At 35.6% G+C, this 19,951-nt stretch overlaps 1 protein-coding gene and 1 non-coding gene across 3 annotated transcripts in view; one reads left to right on the forward strand and one right to left on the reverse strand.

Moving 5' to 3' along the window:
* LOC149089011 (uncharacterized) overlaps window positions 1–19,951 on the reverse strand; it is a 478,375-nt gene that overhangs the window by 349,607 nt on the left and 108,817 nt on the right. The window lies entirely within an intron of this gene.
* Window positions 5,231–5,304, forward strand: TRNAT-GGU (transfer RNA threonine (anticodon GGU)). The gene has a single exon. It is a non-coding gene; the product is annotated as a tRNA-Thr (tRNA).

A 19,951-nucleotide genomic window follows, 5' to 3' on the forward strand; every position in this document is an offset into this window, starting at 1 on the left:
CGAAGCAATTGGAACCGAGACTCGTCAGACCAGGCAACGTGTTTCCAGTCCTCAACAGTCCAATGTCAGTGTTGTCGGGCCCAGGCGAGGCGTAAAGCTTTGTGTCGTGCAGTCATCAAGGGTACAAGAGTGGGCCTTCGGCTCCGAAAGCCCATATCGATGATGTTTCGTTGAATGGTTCGCACGCTGGCACTTGTTGATGGCCCAGCATTGAAATCTGCAACAATTTGCGGAAGGGTTGCACGTCTGTCACGTTTAATGATTCTCGTCAGTCCCGTTCTTACATGGTCTTTTTCCGGCCGCAGCGATGTCGTAGATTTAATTTTTTACCGGATTCCCGATATTCACGGTACACTCGTGAAATGGTCGTACGTGAAAATCCAAATTTCATCGCTACCTCGGAGATGCTATGTCCCATCTCTCGTGCGTCGACTATAACAACATGTTCAAACTCACTTAAATCTCGATAACCTGCTATTGTAGCAGCAGTAACCGATCTAACAACTATGCCAGACACTTGTTGTGTTATACAGGCGTTGCCGACCGTAGCGCCGTACTCTGATTGGTTCCATATCTCTTTATTTGCATACGCATGCCTGTACCAGTTTTTTTTGGCTCTTCAGTTTATAATAGAGATAAGGGGTATATAAGAGAGTTTTTTCTAGAGTCTCTTTTCACCCTCACTTTATACCTATGCTCTTCTCTTTTGCTTTTACATGCATATAGCAGAAATATACATTATATGCGGGGGAGGGGAATCCCTATCAGTATAGAAAAAATGGGGAGGGGAAGTTTTTAGGGTTACAATAAACTTCGCGATGGTGAACAGAGAGGAAAGAAAACACAGAGACCTTGTTTGAATTTATTCCCTTGGCGTTTGGACATAATATTGCGTCCGTGATCGTATAAATAGGTTAATTTTTGAAAAGTGTTCGGTGTCATTCCTGATTCCATGGCGTGCTGGCCCTCTCTGGGTTAGACGATCTTACATGCACGAAATCAATTCATGACCGTTAAAGAAACATCAAGGAAAAATGAAAAAAAAAAAAAAAATGAAATAGAGGTGATAAAAAGTTGGTGTCGACATTAAATTCAGTTTTCGTTAATTACACCGGCATGGAAAACGTTTTTTTCAACCAGATATTTAAACGACGAGGAAACTTATTTTAATTTGGATCCACCAATCGATGAAGTTCTTCTCAACAGATCATTTCTTTTGAGCAATTTGCGGTTTTGACGCTGTTTTACTTGAACTCGTTCCAGCTTTGCCTCGAATATTACTGAGAAAGGCATCCAGTTAACTAATAACAAGCGAAACACTCGCACACGCGGATGCATCACGGTGGTGTATGGTGCAGTGAGAGTGTTCTTGGTATGCGGGAGATAGAGAGGAGCGTAGATGGAGCAGCAAGAGGAGTTGGTTAACGTTCTGGTAGGAGGAATGCGTGCGTGTGTTGAGGGAGGAGTGATAATTAAATTTTATGACTAATTTAAGAGCAAGTCTAACACAACAAGACTGGACCGCGAGTTTGTGTTTTCCTTCAGGATTATCGGCCGTAGCACAAGCTCTGGTAAGCTTGTATATATGCTGTGCATACACCAGGACTGGCTGGCGAGCCTTTCTTCTCCGTGCTCTTACAAAAACCATCCCGAAAGTTAGTTTGAGGCGTTCCATCATCCGTTCCACACATTTTTGGGTTGGATATTGATTGTAACGAAGAAACAACACTCGGTTATTTTAGATTCTAAAATATTCTAGAGTAATCGGTGAAATTTTGTGTCTTGTGTTAGTGTTATTTGCTTTAAAACGAAGTGTTTATCTGGAAACGAATGTTGAATAAAATCATACGAGTCTCGCTAGATTTGGTTCATGTCAGAATCCCGATAACCTGAAATCTCGACAGTACCAGAAATTCCGGCAAGCTAAAATCCGTAGAGTTAACCGTGTGGGAATTTCGGTAAATTATAGGATTCGGTAGTCTCACTACTGAGATCGTAAAAAGCATGACAAAAAAATCATGTGGAATCAAAATGTTAACAGCTTGAAAATACTAAAATCATGTCAAGTTAAAATTCTGACACCTTATACAAAAATCAGGTTCATCAAGTCAAAATCCCGACAACTTGAAAATTTTATAATCATGTGTGTCAAAGTCGCGCCATGTTAAAATCTCGAAAGCTTGAAAATTTTATAATTATGTGTGTAAGTCAAAGTCATGCAATGTCAAAATCCAAACAACTTGAAAATTTTATAACCATGTGTGTCAAAGTCGCGCCATGTTAAAATCTCGAAAGCTTGAAAATTTTATAATTATGTGTGTAAGTCAAAGTCATGCAATGTCAAAATCCAGACAGCTTGAAAATACCAAAATCAGAGTCAAATCAAAATCCCGACAACTTGAAAATACTAAAATCCCATGAAGTCAAAATTCTGGCAGATTTAAAATACCAAAATCACGTTATCAAAATCCCGACTGCTTGGAAATTCAGAAATCATTTGCCAAAATCCTGGCAGCTTAAAAATACCAAAATCGCGTTAAGTCAAAATTCCGACAGCTTGAAAATACTGAAATCCACGTGACAGCTTGGAAATACCAAAATGCCGACAGGTGGAGAATATCAGAATTAGGTTAAGTCAAAATCCTGACAACTTGAAAATACGATAAAACCCCTCTTAACGGACACCTCCCAGATGCTGTCACCCCTCTTTTACGAAAAAATAATAATTTCCCTTTGTACAATAAATATATTTCACCTTTTACGACAGAATTTTTTTGTTCCATCGTGTTCGCAAAAGTGAGGTTTACTATAGCAGAACCACGTTAAGTCAAAATCCAGACAGCTTGAAAATACCGTAAAATCCCGCTAGTCGTAATCTCATCACTATGAATTCCTGATATAACCCGATTGTTAACATTCCAATTAACTGTATACCTCTTTCAGGTTGTCACAACATTGTCGTCCTGCCGGGATTTCGGCGTTGGTATTTTAGGCTGTCGGAATCACGCTGGAAGTCGTATTAAATTAAATGGTCTGACCCGATTCTGAACGATATGTTCCAGTTAAATATTCATCGCGGTTCGCAAAAACGAAGACGCGATTAATGAAGAGCAACGCCGTTCAAGACTCTTTTAATGTAATATTATATATTTTTCATTTTTTCGGTGTCACGGTATGTATTTTCTCATTCAAAGCGACGCCCATCGACTTGAATATGAGGCTACTGCCTGTCATCTAATTTATCTCCCGCCATGTTAATATCGGCACCGATATCGTATTCTTTTCTTTTCTATTTTCGTATGAATAAATGGCCGGCGCGCCCTCTTTAATGACAGTAATTTCCGACCGCCATTACGTTCTTTTTTTTTCATTCTTGTATGTGGTTCTGTTTCTACCCACGCGCCGGCATCGACATGAGAGAGAAGCTCATTCTACTAACTATTAAAACGCACCGGCTCTTTTTTTTATGCGTGTTTGAATATCACGACGTCATCGTAAATCGGATGTTTTGCCCTGGACGTCCATTTTTTAACAAGGAATTTTTATATTAATTTTTACGTTTTTCTTCTGTCATTCTATTCGTTTCAGATCTTTTTGACACCGAAGTGCCAAAGGAATCGAGGATAGACAATGGTGCCTGCATCTGCGCATGTGGGACGCTGAAAATATTACCAGTATTATATTACCCACCATTAGGGGTGTGCGACAGGTGCGGTCGCACCTGGCCACGCGTTTGTGGGGGAGCCCCAGACTAATATTTAATTATTGGAGGTTTTTATCAATTCTGAAATTATTTCTTACATTAATTCTGAATTTTCACCAATTTTGGAAGTTTTTTTCGTAAAATTCTGATTTTCCAAAACTTCTGGAATATTTTTTCTTCCGTCAATTTCGAATTTTGCCGAATTCTGGATTTTTTTCTTCCGTTAATTGTAAATTTTCATCAATTCCGGTTGATTTTTTCATCATTTCTGAATTTTCACTGGTGCTGAAATTATTTCTTTCTATTATTTTTAGTTCATTACCTTTGATTTTTCGTTAGTTTTCTCTCATTAGTTCAAAATTACCTTCAGTGTTGAACTGTTCATCAATTTTTGTGCTAATATACATTTAGTTGTGTGTGTCAAATATATAAAATCTGGGTCCTAAAAACTTCTGGGGACCAAAATTGTTGAGACGCTCCTCTGGCCCCGCTATTGTATTCGCACTGGACCCCGCGATTGCTAAGGGCGGCCCTGGCTGCTGTGAGCAGAGATTCTTGCATTAAGGTACGAACATAAGTCAGGGCTCCCACTAAAAAAATTAGAAAAATTAGGACGGATGGGGGGAGGGGGATACCCCTCCCTAGACAACATAACCATGAAATAATAAAGAAAAATCCCTCATACAGATCTTCCTTTTTTTTTAATTTAAAAATATATATATCATTATCCTATAAGATTGACTCGTGCCAAAGCATGACAGAAATGATCTGGAAATATAAACAATTTTTGGCCAAAACAGTGTACTAGCGACCACAGATAATTATTTTCTGTCTCTCCTCACAATATACGCTACATTCTTTTTTGGAGTCTTCCACGGTCCAGTATGTCAACTCGCTTCGAAAGTGCGCAGAAAATTATGGGAAGATATGTAAGTTTTTTAAGAATGTTTCGAGGCCACCTCCAAAAGCACAGTGAAAAATGTGTAAATTGCAAGGTCCAATGTAAATAAGTCAAGGTGAACCAGATGTTTTTACTGCATTGCCCATCCTTTTTTAAATGATTTTTTTTTTTACATTTTACTGTTCAATGCATCATCATTTTTGACAAATGAAGCACTTTCATTGCTAGCTCTTTCCAGAGCATTGTAAACATTTAGAGAGATATAGATGGCTTTTTTCTCAGCCAGAGATATCAAGGAAACAGTTATTTTCCGGATATTATGCTGAGGTGAGCTCGGAAAGAAAAGTCATCACGTCTCCGCCGGGACAAGCATGCTTGCCCGGTATGCAAGAGGGCCTGGGTTCGAGTCCCGGCGGAGACGTGATGACTTTTCTTCCCGAGCTCACCTCAGCATAATATCCGGAAAATAACTGTTTCCTTGATATCTCTGGCTGAGAAAAAAGCCATCTATATCTCTCTAAACCGTCCCACCCGGGGGCCATTTCCTGAAGTTAAGAGAGGCTACTAATGCCTCTACTTCAGCGCCTCACGACACAGTGCGTGAAATTTGGAAGGCAGATTCATGTGTCTCCAGTGGTGTAGATGGTAGCATGCTTGCCCGGTATGCAAGAGGGCCTGGGTTCGAGTCCCGGCGGAGACGTGATGACTTTTCTTTCCGAGCTCACCTCAGCATAATATCCGGAAAATAACTGTTTCCTTGATTGTAAACATTGTTCATGCCTCTGCATGCCCTAAAAATACAGAAGACAGTGCTATTGGGTAGCATCATAATCACCAAAGCTAGAATAGGCCTATGTATCAAACTGCTTTGCAATGCAAACTGTTGTTTCCCTTATACACAAAATGTGTCCTATAATTTTGAATGACAAATTTTAGTTACTGTCTTAGACCACGAAGTAGTAAATATAAAAATATTTTTTCCCCCCAGACAGAAGTCTTTAATGACAATATATTCTACTTGTTGAACCCTCAAACTAAGCAAATAAAAAAATTAATAAACCAAATAATTCACATACAGTCACCCCCAAATATGGAAGAGTAGATCATAAATTTTTGCCCAGGAATATTAAGAAGTCGCCAACGAATAAGGCAAATACAGTACAAGAAAAATACGAAAACTCCTATAACGCAAATACACGAAAAATGCGAGAATTCCTGGAGTATTCTCATTTTTCATGTATTTGCTTTATTCGTCAGTGACTTCTTAATACCCCAAATAATTTGAAAAAAAACTATAAATTTCTGCCTTGGCGGGATAATTAATTGCAATCTACTACATTTGTATATTACTTGGCAATATATCGATAATTCAATATATTGCCAATTAAAATCAATTCAACACGAATTTTGTTGATAGGATTTGATAAAAAAGTAGGAAAAGCAGAGCAAAAACTATAAAGTAGGACAAAAGTAGGACATTTCTCGAGAAAGTAGGAAAAGTAGGACAAGTGGGAGCCCTGCATAGTGAACGCTTGTTTCCGATTCTGCGAGTCAGCGCCATTACGGAAACGTTTAAAATACCTGAATTTCAGGTATCATACCTGGTTGATCATCCGTAACGGCACTGACTGGCAGAATCGGATACAACCTTGCACTATGTTCGTACCCTTAGACCCGAGATCTTCAATGCATGGCTCGCTGCCACATCAAGTCCTCAGAGCTTTTTGTCGCGGCAAGGCGATAATTTTCAGAAAATAGTTGAAAACTAGGGCTAGGAATCGATTGAAATTTCTAACTGGTTAATCAGAACGGTTTAATTGATTAATCGAAACTTTTCAAAAGCTAATCATTTATAACAAACATAGTATATATAACTGTGTAATATTAATTGGTGTAATAAAAATATTTTTATTCATTCTCATGCACCTGTTCGCTAGAAGTGAACAAACATAGGAACAGATTAAGAATTATGGCTACTAATACTACACATTCCTCTGCGGAATTTAGAACAAATTGGTACATACTGGAATGTGCGTGTGCGTGTTGTGAAGTTTGATGAAGGTTGTGAACCTAACGTGAAGTTTATTAATGTGTAATGCGTGTTACGTATAGTGCTGCCACCAATTTTTCTAACTATGAATGAAGTGCAATAATTGAAAAGTTATACCGTTGTAGGCCTGTTGCTCTCTGTGGCGAGACTTTTTTTTTAAAGGGGAGATTGGCTCACATTCGCGCCTCGAAGTTTAAGATGCAAGAATTAATGCTGCCAGCTTGAGACAATTTAATATCCTGAACATATTTGCCACATTATGGAATTTGTTCATTTAGATCTTAGTCGTTACTTGGAAAATCATGATTTCGCAACTACTTTCGATCTTCATACTGTTACTTGCTTCTCATGAAATCGCACCCAAATAATATTGGAAAAGGGAGGATACTGATGTATCCCGAATACGGAAACTTTATATATATATATATATATAAATGTTTGTCTTTTTCTCTTGAACTTTCATCAAACTTAACTGAAAACTCAAATCATCAACAGTTTTTGTTGAAGTTACTGTATTTTCCCATGTTAAAATATTTGAACAAAGTGATGATTCAAATATTTCGAAATATGGTCGCATACCTAAAACGTTATTTATAGGAACATAATTCAAGACAATCTGTTCCGTCTAAATAATTCGGGTCAAATTAAACTTTCAATAAAAATTTTTATCAAATTTCACAATCGAATTAATCGATTTGATTAACTCAACTAAAATTTTTAACTACGTTTAACAATAGATCGATTAATCGTACCAGTCCTATTGAAAACATAAATTCTATTATTAATGAAAGAAATAATTTCAGAATTGAATGAAAGAAATAATTTCAGAATTAAATGAAAGAAATAATTTCAGAATTAAATGAAAGAAACAATTTCAGAATTAAATGAAAGAAATAATTTCCGAATGAACGAAAGAAATAACTTCTATAATAAGGGAAATACATATTTCTACAACAAATGGAAGAAATAATTCCATTGAAATAATTTAGAATTACTGAAAGAAATAATTTTTTTGAATTTTTGAAACAAATAGTAACAGAATTATTGAAAAAAATAACTTATAAAACAAAGAGAGAAATAATTTCGTAAGTTCTGTAATAAATTATTTTACAATCAATAAAAGAATAATTGCATAGTTATTTAAAAAATTATTTCAAGATATATTGAGAAAGAAAATAATTTTAGAATTGCCGCAATAACTAATTACGGAACATTTAAAATAATTTCGGATTAAAATTAATCAGAATTAATTATTTATTTATTAATTAATCAAAACTTTTCCAGAAGTATCCTCCAATGATGAAGAAATAAAAACTTTGTGCACTAAACTGGTATAATCAATATTAAAACGTACTCAAGACGTCATTTCTGTTGAAAGAGGACGTTTCCTTTCAATTTAGACATCATGTCTCCTAAAGATATGTATGTACATAAAATATCTGAAAATGCAAAGTTCCCGTTTACGCCATTTCGATTGCCTCATGAGTCACTGATACGTCATTACGAAAATTTAATTAGCCATAAATCAGTTATCGATCGAATTGAAAGATATTTTTCTTTTAGAGTTACGTCCATTTTTACTGTGGAGTGCGAAGTGAAATTTTTTACATCTAATGACCACGAACAAAAGTCCGTATGAGATGAAACGAGTTTCAATTCCATTTAATCAATGAAGAATAATCATATCCTCCAAAATAGTAGTAAGCAGAATAAAAACAAAAATCGAAGAGAAAATCTGGTCTAATTGTGAGAAAGAGCTCGAGCGAGATCTCTCGCAACATGTGCTTTCGAATAATGACTTTCAGGTGGTGGTAGTAGTAGTGGTACTTCGTGCAATCGCCGGAGAAGGAGAGAACAACAAAAATCCCCCGAAACAAAAGCTTAAAACATCTTAATTTGGTAAATTGTGCGTAAAGGGAATTAAAGCCTGTCTCATTTCTCATTCGATTCACTTGGGGACGAGAGTCTCACTCTGTCTAATGCTCTTGCAACACAATGTCTGGCGAAGCGAGCAGAAAATTGGAAGACAGAAAAACAAAGCGTATTTAAAAGACGCTGCTTCGATTCCGCCTCGGCGGTCACCAAAAGTTTCGAACGGTGTGCTTTTGCCGGATGAGATATACATATACAAAATAAAATTTAAATAAGTGATTCGAGGATAGATCTTTGTGAGGTGGAAGTGCGCATGCGTAGATCGACTTAGTTTTAGGTACAGCAACTAAAGCGGTGGTTCCCAAAGTGTGGGCCGCGCCCCTCGGGGAGTCACGATAATGTACCGAAGGGTGGGGAGGGTGGTCGCAAAATTCCTTTACTCATTGAGCTACTTGCCATGCATTATAATATGATGTGTACGGTATATTATAAAATTACATTATATTTTAATGTAGCTACATTACGTTATGATATAATATGATATTTTATCAAATTCCACTAGCACAATAATCAATATATCAAGTAAATACTTATACAGGGTGGCTCAGAGATCTCAAAAAATGTATATATTTCTGTTAATTGAAAACAAAGAATGATAAGTAATATGTTAATAAAAGGAGAGGGGGTGTCTATATATATATGTTTTACGGACAATGTTATTAACGGTTGGTCTTAAGTGTAGAATCATTTCGAAATCTGATGGTTCTTCCTTAATCACCCTGTGTACCAAAATCAAGGAGAATACATGGCGCTACACTTATATCTTGCATCAAAATGCATCAAAAAACAAAATAAATATTTATATAATATTTAAAAAAAAATGAGTATCATTAAAAGTCAATATCGTCTATAAAACCGAAACAAGTGTCCCCAAAAGGACTTTCAGCACAGCACATTCACTAGCAAAAAAAATTGGAGTGTCCCGATTTTCTGGTTCATACGGTGACCTTACAGAATATGGTTAGGCTCTAACCCTTCGTTTGGCCGTGTGTGAGCAAAAAAAAAAGCAACATTTTTTTCTTATATTTTCAACTAAGAGCATCATTGTATATTTTAATCACGTTTCTGCATTGATGCTTCTAAGCAACTCCTAAATATTCGATTTCCTCTTGTGAGCTACTCATGAAGTTTCTATAATTACCAACAGAATGGTTCTAACGTACATATGGTCCCTACTACTTGACAAGCCAAGTAAGAACGATTTTTGACCATGCATTTGGAGGGAAATACCATGTGGGGGGGGGGGACATATTGATGTGCACTATTCAACAATGATAGAAAAGTAAGTTGGCAAACAACAAAAATGACATTTTCAGACTATCCAAATCGATGTAAATCATATAAATACAGTGTGTTTCCCTGAAGTGCAAAATTCCATATTTTTTTTAAATATTGACAATAGTTTCCTTGTTATGTGATACTATTCACGGCACCCCATGTGCTTAATATAACCTCTCAAAACTTTTCATCTGGATATTCCAATGCTTGCTAAGTAAGGCAATTAATGTCTGAATTTAGAGCTCTGTACAGATATATTTATATATGTTTCCCAACCAGTGAAAATAGTCTGGCCACGCACGCACACAAAGCCCTAATTTTCTTCATGATTAGTGTCTCCCGTAAAGTCCCGCTCCCACAAAATCCAAAAATATATTGCTTTTATAATTTACACATCATAAAAAAATTAATAAATTGCAATTCCACAACACAAAATGTGACATTCTTGAAATGGTAGAAATGAAAATGATCTCGAAACCCTTACAAAGAACTCACAGATCCCTACAGACCGCAGATTGAAAAATTGTTATAGTGGGTTGTCTGCAGTAAAATATCCTGTTGCCCGCTAGTTACAACTTCGGCGTGTCAAAAAGTAACTGATGATATTTTGCGAAAAACATAAAAACATAGGAACCGGTAATATGGCACATATTATTTACATCGGTGTGCAGCAGGAAAATGAACATAATTTTTCTTTCCAAAAATGATTTTTCTTACTGCATACCAGATTTAAGCAAATTAACCAACTTAACTCCAAGAGTTATAAAACAAATAATTTAGATTTATTCTTATAGGTGGTAGCACAAGTCCCAGCTTTTCTCGCGTGTAGAATAGTACAGTGTATATGAAATATATAACAGAATATTACAGTGTACATGAAATATATAACAGAATATTACAGTGTACATGAAATATATAACAATATTACAGTGTACATGAAATATATAACAATATTACAGTGTACATGAAATATATAACAGAATAGTACAGCCTATAATAGAGATAAAAGTTGGAAATTTTTTCCTTTATAATTTATTTTATCACCGGTTCGCAAATTATTTCCCCCATTTGTGCCGGTCCACAAAATTGCTCACTCAATTTCACCTGTTTGCGAATAGGAAAAAGGTTGAAAAACACTGTTCTAGGGCTTTACGTCGCACAAATGGAAGCCAATTGAAAGTTCACATCCACAACCTTCCAATAAATTAATCAAATTCGACGCAATGTACCGTAAAAATTCAATTGTATATGAAGACGGAGCCAACTAATTTGCTTCATACAGCGAATAATGCGCGTAAAAGTGCAACCTAATACATGTAAGACATTTAAAAGGGTTATCCTACTTTTTAACATGGTAAAAAACTTTCTTATGTAGAAATATTATTAAAATATTTTTTATCTATCTTTTTTTTCTCAAATATTTACCACGTATATTTGGTTGCATATATTATCCTAAACCACACAGTACAAAATTTTATGTATCTTCAGTACTTAATGTTTTACAAATTTAAAAAAAAAGCATTAAAACAACTTGCGCATGATAAAAATGCATAAAATCAACGTAAATGAATAAAAAACTATTCAGAATAAAGAAAATTGTTCAATTCGTAAAAGGAGGAAATGATTAAGATTTCATCGAGTCAATTTCATACAAAACTATGTTTGAAATTTAAAAAATTATAAAAAATAAATAAATAAATAATATTGTTACAATATTAAAAAAAAAATTATAACCCAAGTATTTTTGAATGGATCTCAAATCTCAGTCATTTTATGAACTGAATGGCTTCCTTCATTTTGAATCAATTTTTATTCATTTTTCACATTTGATATTTCACTGATGTCATGTTATTTTATCATGAGCGAAACCTGTTTTTAATGCAATCTTTTTTTAAAATTTGTAAAAAATTAAATATCAGAGACATGTAATATTTTTGTACTGGCATAGAATAGTATACACAACCAAATATATGTGATAAAAAGTTTAAATAAATCAATAAAAAGTAATATTTTTAATAATAATTCCACATAAGAAAGTTTTTTACCATGTTAAAAGGTAGGAGACCCCTACTCTTCCTTAAAACGTAAAAACGCTTAGAACTATTTGCGCGAAAGAAATGGTCCAGAGGTTTTGAATGGAAAATTTCTCACGAGAAAAACGGGAATACGAATAAAAATAAAAAATAAATTTCATGTGCGAAGGAAAAAAAATGAATTGATTATCATTCAGTGTGAATTTTTCCACGCAAACAGTGATTTTTGGCGTTTATTTCCGATTAAAAGAATAAAATGAGGTTCTTTCAAATTTCTCCGGAATATTTTATTTTGCAAAAACAATTTTAAATACATTTAAGGAGAGAGAGGGGTCAAGGGTGGCGAATATACAGTACATATTTTAAAGAAAGGGAATGAATTGAGGGTAAAACCGATTTACCTACCACCTACGTCCGATTATATTATACAGTGGAACCTCGTTTATGCGACGTTCAAGAGGCTGAATCAAAAAGGTCGTATAAATGTGTTAGTCGAATAATTGAGACTTTAAAAATAATAGCATCTCTCTCACACACAGACATACGAAATATTATAATACTCAATGTGTTTAATTGAATCTACAATTTTGTTAAAAACATATCATTTTAATCATATTTGAGGGGGAAAGAATTAAATCACATTTCAAATCACTTAAAGAAATAAAATTTAGCAGAACACATCACCTTTGGGACACGACATTGAGTAAAAAATTGCAACAAAATCTTCTTGGCTTGGGAGAATTTCCCATCTTGGATTCTCATTTTTTTGGCAGCGAATTTGCAACCAGCAACTATTGTTGATTTTATTTTTCTGCTTCATAATCGTTTTCATAGTTGACATAGGAATATTCAACTGTTTTGCAAGATCAAATTTTTTGTCGTTAATTTAAAACTATTGACTTCTTCCAAAATTTCCAGGGTTTTTTTTAGAGAAAAAAACTGGAAATTTTGGTTGGGAAAACCTTTTTTGTTTTCCCGACATTACGAACGGCGGATTTGACACCGCCAACGAGCAAAGCACCACAACGAAAGAAAATTCTACAGGGAATTCATCAAAAGAACTTACTGTGCATGTTTGCCATGTGTGTTTCTTATCGGCAGACCCCTGTACTCTTCAAATGCTTACACTGTGGACTTTCCTACTCTCTGGGGATAATACTGAAATCATTGGGAGAAAAAAAATTCTGAAAGGACATATGACTATCAAAACAATTGAAATCCGTTTCTTTGGGGCTCGCCACGTTAAGTATTCGCAGTAACAAGAAATAAACAAAGTGTGCAATCACTTAAGTATCGACTCCAATGGTCGTCAGTCAGCTCACTTGCTATTTTCGTAGATAGACCGGAGTTGTGCTCGGTTTGAATGAATGAATGCTATTTTCGTATAAGTCAACAATCACCCCAAAATTTATGACTTTTGCAGAACTGTTGCAGCAACGTGTTTTCACTGTATAAAAAAATCATGTGCATTTGATAGATAAAAATGACGTTGTGAAGTGGATAGACGAGAATAATGTATTGTCGGATAATCATCATGGGTTCAGGAAGGGGAAGTCATGTGTAACTAACCTGCTCTGCTTCTATGATCACGTGACGAAGGCTTTGGGTAAGGGCAAAAATGTAGACGTAGTTTACCTTGATTTCCAGAAGACATTCGATCGGGTCCAACATGGCAAACTCTTGAAGCGTTTACACGAGATTGGAATTGGGGGCAACTTGCTGAATTGGATAGAATTGTGGTTAAGAGATAGGTCGCAAAGAGTTATGGTGAACGGGGAATTCTCTGGTTGGACAGACGTCACAAGTGGAGTTCCTCATGGAAGCGTCCTTGGCCCCATACTTTTTTCACTTTTTATCGATAAACTCGATCAGGGTATCGATGGGATTAGTAGCAAATTCGCAGATGATGTGAAGCTAATGGGGGGTAATCGGGAATCAAAGCGATAAGGAGTCGTTCTAGACCAGTCTAAACAGGATTGCAGCATGGGCAAATGAATGGAGCATGACGTTTAGCGTTGATAAGTGCATGGTCGCTCATTTTGGTTCGAACAACCCACGGTTCTCTTACGGGTTGAATGGTGTCACTATCCCGGATGCAACTAGGGTCACCAATTTGGGAATTCTCATTGACGAGCGACGTAGGTTTTCTGAACATTGTTCAGCGGTGGTCAAAAAATCGAATAGAATGCTTGGTCTCATTTTCAAAAAGGTCTCTTCGCGTTCTCCTAAAGTCATTCTTCCGCTTTTTCGAGGCTTAGTTGGTCCTGGACTGGAGTATGCTGTAAGGTTTTGGAGACCATACATACAGAGGGACATAGACTTGGTTGAAGGGGTGCAGAGAAGAGCTACGCGTGTCCTTGTTGACACACAGGGCTTGAATTATGAAGAGAGACTTCATTTTTTGAATATGTTTACATTGGATGAACGCAGATGTTGAGGAGATATGATCGAAGTGTTCAAAATTTTCAATGGGATGGATAGGATGGACCATGAACTTTTCGTACACCGCCAATTGACTGCTTTTTCAAGGGCACACCAGTATCGATTGGTGAAGGACAATGCGAGGTTATGGTGTCGCAAGGAAGTTTTCTCTTATAGGGTTGTTAATAAATGGAATAGCTTACCCCCGGAGGTAGTAAATTGTAACACAATTGACACGTTTAAAAAGAAATACGATAAACATGTTGGGGTAAATCGAGAAGCTATCCATTCTTAGAATAAGACAACCATAAGTATTCTTTATGGGCATTGTATAGTATTACATCATGTGTATATATTGTTTACAATTTTTGTTAATTGCATTTTTAATTGGGTTGCTATATTTTTGAAATATATGACATCCATATTTTTATGGGAATCTTTTTCTCAGCTACCTCGTTGGTCAATTTGCCTGTTGTGGCGTTGTATTTGTATTTTTTTTTCAAAAGATTCGATGTGTGAGTCGAAGTGCAAACGTCGAATAAATCAATTATTTCAGGATTAAAATTTATAGGAACCAATTGCGACCAAGCCAAACGTCCTATAAACGTGAAAGTCGTATAACTGAGCGATGTATAAACGAGGTTCACCTACAGGGAAAGTACTTCACCGAGAGAAAATGGGAATAAAGAACTTGTAGCACAGATACAAGACCATTTTTTTCATGTTTTATGCATAAAAAAAATGCATGTCTCCCCACCCCTCCACTCATACATTTTTCGTCTATGCAGTATATAAATAGCATTCAGAGGTTATTTTGTGGGGGCAAAAGGGGAACAGCTTTGTATGACGTGTATTTTGATGGATTATAATTTTAGTGGGTTAGCCATTCTCTTCCCTTCCATGCAATGCAACAGCTTCGCAACTTCCACGATCTTCCTATTTTATGCGCATGAAATGAAAGAGCGTAAGTATATCCATCTCTCGTGTACAGACAGAGACGTACCGGAAATTGTTTCTTGGGAACTCATCCTCGGGACTTCTGGGAAATCAATTTCTTATTTTATTTTGTGGTTCCGATTTTCAAATACGTTTTTAGGTATCTCCGACCTACTCTTTTCAATTTCTATAAAAAAAGGATCAAGAGATATAGAAAAGACTAGAGACAGAATGCGGTGAACCCGTTATAATAATAATGATAACGGAGATGAGAATAAAAATACACGTAAAAATAGAGAGACAGCTCCATATAGTCTCATTTCGAAATGCAAGCAAGGATGCTGCATTTACGCCGGGAAATTGGAAATTCTAATATCGATGGGAACGACAAGAAAAAAAAGACAACGAAATAACATTTTAGAGAAAATTGGGCTTACCCCCCCCCCCTTTTTTTAATGTATTTATTGTTCGAGAATAGTTTATTTTAGTGAAGCGAAAGTATTTTGAGACTAACAGAATATTTTTTGGGAAAAATAACCATGATAGAGATAACTTAGGCCAAGAGTACACTATAAAATTTTGATAAAAGTTCCTTTTCGAAACTTGATAAACCCAACCAGGGCCGCCCTTACCGAAGAGGAGCCAAATGCGTCTGAACAATTTAGGGACACCAAATAATGTTTATTTGGTGCTCCCTTTGAAAAGATTTGATATATTTTGTGGACGAAGGGAATTGTCGGCATCTATTTTTTCAGAATATCCAGGAATGGCAAGAAATATCCATACAAAAAATTTTAAACACACAATTAAACGTAAACTGACACAAAAATTAATGAAAATTCAGCACTGAAGGTGATTTTAAAATAAAACGATTATAAAATCACCATTAAAATAACGAAAGATTTTAAAATAATGAGAGGAAAAATTCCCGAAACTGAAAAAAAATTAGAATTGGTGAATCAGAAGTAATTGAAAGAAATAATTCCAGCACCAATGAAAATCAGAATAATTGAAAGAAGTAATTCCGGAATAATATTGGGCTATAAAATTTGACATTTTTTGCAGTGCGTCTCAGGTATAGTGTGAAATGGTCTTTAAAGTTCGTAAAAATTGGTTGAAAACTCCACATGCTATAAGAAAAAAACATGCGATAAAAATTCAAAACTATAAAAAAAATAACTTGGTGAATATGCATGCTATTTTCACAGAAATGCATAAAAGTATTATAAAACAAAAATTTTAAAATATTTTGTAAAAGTTACAAGATATTTGCAGCTTTTTACGCTTTTTATACAGGGATGATAAAAATATATATATTTTTAATTTTTTGACGGTCCCCCTAATGCACTCGTAACTAATTTTTCATTGGAAATTGTGGGTATCCAAATAGGGTTTACACGACCAAAATTTCAGAATGATTCGTCTAGTACTTTTTAAGAAATACAAGAAAACGTCTAAACCTCTGCTTCACCACGTGGGGCCCACGCCCCACAAGGGGAAATTTTGATTTTTAAGGGGGCAATGTGAGTTTTTCCATGAAAATTTGAAACCTTCTGAACTCCCTTCATTTTTTCATATCGGTTCAAATTTTTAATTTTTAAACACTTCTTGAGTTCTCTTTTTTCCTTTTTTTCCCCTCTTTTAGTGGAAGGGGGTTTGACTAAGGGTTCTTAATGTTATGTGTTTCACGGGAAATTTGTGCCAGTAGGATCAAGTTAAAGGACCCCCTTTGCCAATAAAATGAACTTTGCCAAAACATAAAGGCCATGAATTCCTTTAAAGAATGATACTCTGTATATAGCAATGTAAAAACAATGAATTAATTGTTTTCTCATCCAAGTTCACGGAACCCCCGAAGTATCTCCGAGGAACGCTGATTAATAGAGAGAGCGAGAGAGCCACTGCTTTTGACAAAGTAAAAGTAGACAGAAATGGGGAGGGGGCCTTGTCCCTAGTTCACCGACCTTTTGCTATACAGGGTGTCCTGTAAGTGTTGATGCGGACTTTATCTAACAAACCATCCGTCGCAAAGATATGATTCCAATATAAAAAATGCTAAAAAATGACCCTGTACCAGTGTCACAAAATAAAATATACAAACTTTTATTCGGTCCCTTCGTCCTCCAACTTCCAATTAAAAAGTTGTTGCTTTGCATCTCCTGTGTGTGTGTGTGAAGTCAACAAAAAAATTTCCAACTTTCTAAGCGTAACATTCGCTGAGATATTCGAATTCAAAAACTGGAGAAATTTGGAAAAGAACAGCATAAATGAGGGAAAGGAGCGTCTGTTAGCTTTTGCTGCTCTTTCATAAAGTTTTTTTTATTAAAGTTTTTCAAATTAAAGAGTTTTTAATTAAAAAATATTTTGAGGAATATTTCACTTATATAGAAACATGGAATTTCTTTCTGTTGGCCTCAGGAGATATAGGGCAACAACTTTTTATTGGAAGTTAGAGAACAGGGAGACGTTAGGGGAACCGTATAAAAATGTATTTATTTTCAATTTTGTGAAACTGTATTTTCACTTTAAAAACTGGTACAGAGTAATTTTAGAACGAATTTTGAACAATTTTTTAAAAATTGGAATCGTACCTCTACGACGGACGGTTGATCAAATAAAGGTCGAATTAGCACGTACAGGATACCCTGTGTATAGTGTATATATACAAACGTAACAAGTTCCTTCATGCAACCAATTTGTAGAAATTCTCTAGAGGTTATTTTGAACGAGGTGCATGTGCCATTCAGTTGTGCTAGTAACAGAGCTTCGGTGCCTCTTGGTTCACGCGGTTGTACAGTGATACCTCGGCTGACGAAGATTTTTCCCTCAATTTTTCGGTTAACGAATATGGATTCGGCTAACGAACATTTTCGTTGATATGAATGCACGTGCTAACATAAAACAGCCAAACAGCCATGCCGTGAGCTGAATTTTTGCACCTTCATCATCATAGCCCGATTTACTCATGTCCACCTCTGAATATTTTTCCAGGTGTACCAAAACGTCTTTTTCTGAAATTCTTCGAACCATTTCATGTAAAATGAAAGATTCAGCTCATAGAAAATGCATTGAAAAAAAAAGGAAACCTATGTTTTTAGAGAACGCGTTCTTTCAGCGCAAGATTCTTAGCATCAAGCCGAACAGTCAGAATATTCTAGGAGAACAACTTTTCTATCTGCATGCATCAGACGCAGAAATTAGCCTGACCGAATCACAAATGGGGACATCTACGAACCCGATTGGGTAACTCATTAGTGTAAAATAAAAAGATCTTCAATATCTCTCATCGTCCTGTAGATTCTCATTTATCAAATTTTGAAGTTGTTTATTTTAGCCTTCAATCAACTTTTGTCTTTTTATAGCATTCCCTGGTGTTCTAAAAAGCTTATCTTTAAATTTTGGGCAAAAGCTGGAACAATCAAACGATTTTTCATAGAAACCTAGGAGAAATCACGTTTCGGCTAACAGAGAGAAAAACGGAAACCAATCCATTGCATAGCGGCTAATAAGAATACTGTACTCATTACTGAACGGATCTTTTGAAAATAGTTCAACTGTGAAGCAGTTAAATAGGAGGTAAAATTTAAAATGACATTTAAAAAAATCTCCCGTTAAAAAAAATTCATTGTGTGCTGAACGTATTTGCATACTCCACACGCCATCGATGATGACATCGTTGACAAGTGTGACTCGACGAATATGAAATCGATGCATTCGGAAATTCTTCCAGAGTAATAATTCCCGATAGATTCTGTCACTCACATCCGTCCGAATTTCGAAAACCGAAATTTAATATTCCACGATTCCCCTAGAAAAACATTCTTCGTTTTTTCTAGAATATTCGGCAGTATATATAATAATAATAATTAGGCTGCACTACACCGACACGATGAATAAATTTACATCCGGGAGCGACGCTCTTTGAATGATGAATAAATGGGAAATAAATTAAAAGAAGCCACTCCACATGAGGATTGGATTTAATCATTAATTGGACTACGAATTAATTGCTTTTTTGTGAATTTGATGGAAATGACTCGGATCCGATAATTCGGATACAAGTCGCTTCCCTCCCCCTAATTAATTTTATTTTCTCTTTTCTATTTGTTTATTGATTCCCTCTTAGGAATCGTCTTAAAAACAGATCATCAAAGAAACGGAAATGACACGTCATTTAATACGTGTACAAACATATTAGCACAGCAAGCGTCGTTTTTTTTTTTAAAGAAAAATTTGTGACATCTTTTGATCGTTAATATGTAATTGCGTAATTGCAATGGAATTTTATCGGGAGCAAAAAACACTCCCACATGCGATTTTCGCCCTCTCATAAATGAATTTTAATCATTTGGCACAATTTCATCTTATTTTTTGCTAGAAATGGTTTTTTTTCCATATAAGGCAGTGGTCCCCATAGTGCACGTTGTGGCTCAAAAGGCAAGTCTCTCTTCAAAGGACATGGAGTGACTTGATGTGCGCTATCTGTCAAAAAGACATTGCGATTATTTCATTTTGATACTGTACATGTTCATCATAGACTGAATTTTCAGTTTCGCAGTTTCGTAATAGAGGAAACTGTTATTATGTACAGAATGAAACGATACTACTTTCTGGCAAAATGGAAAAAATGAAATGCGTGGAAGTAACACCTACTAAGGGGGGGGGGAATACATTCCGAGTAAGCATGTAACGTCCGC

The sequence above is a fragment of the Pholcus phalangioides genome, unplaced genomic scaffold (genome assembly GCF_987345545.1).
Source record: "Pholcus phalangioides strain wild (caught in Gottingen) unplaced genomic scaffold, Ppha-v1.0 ptg000003l_1, whole genome shotgun sequence".
Lineage (NCBI taxonomy): Eukaryota > Metazoa > Arthropoda > Arachnida > Araneae > Pholcidae > Pholcus > Pholcus phalangioides.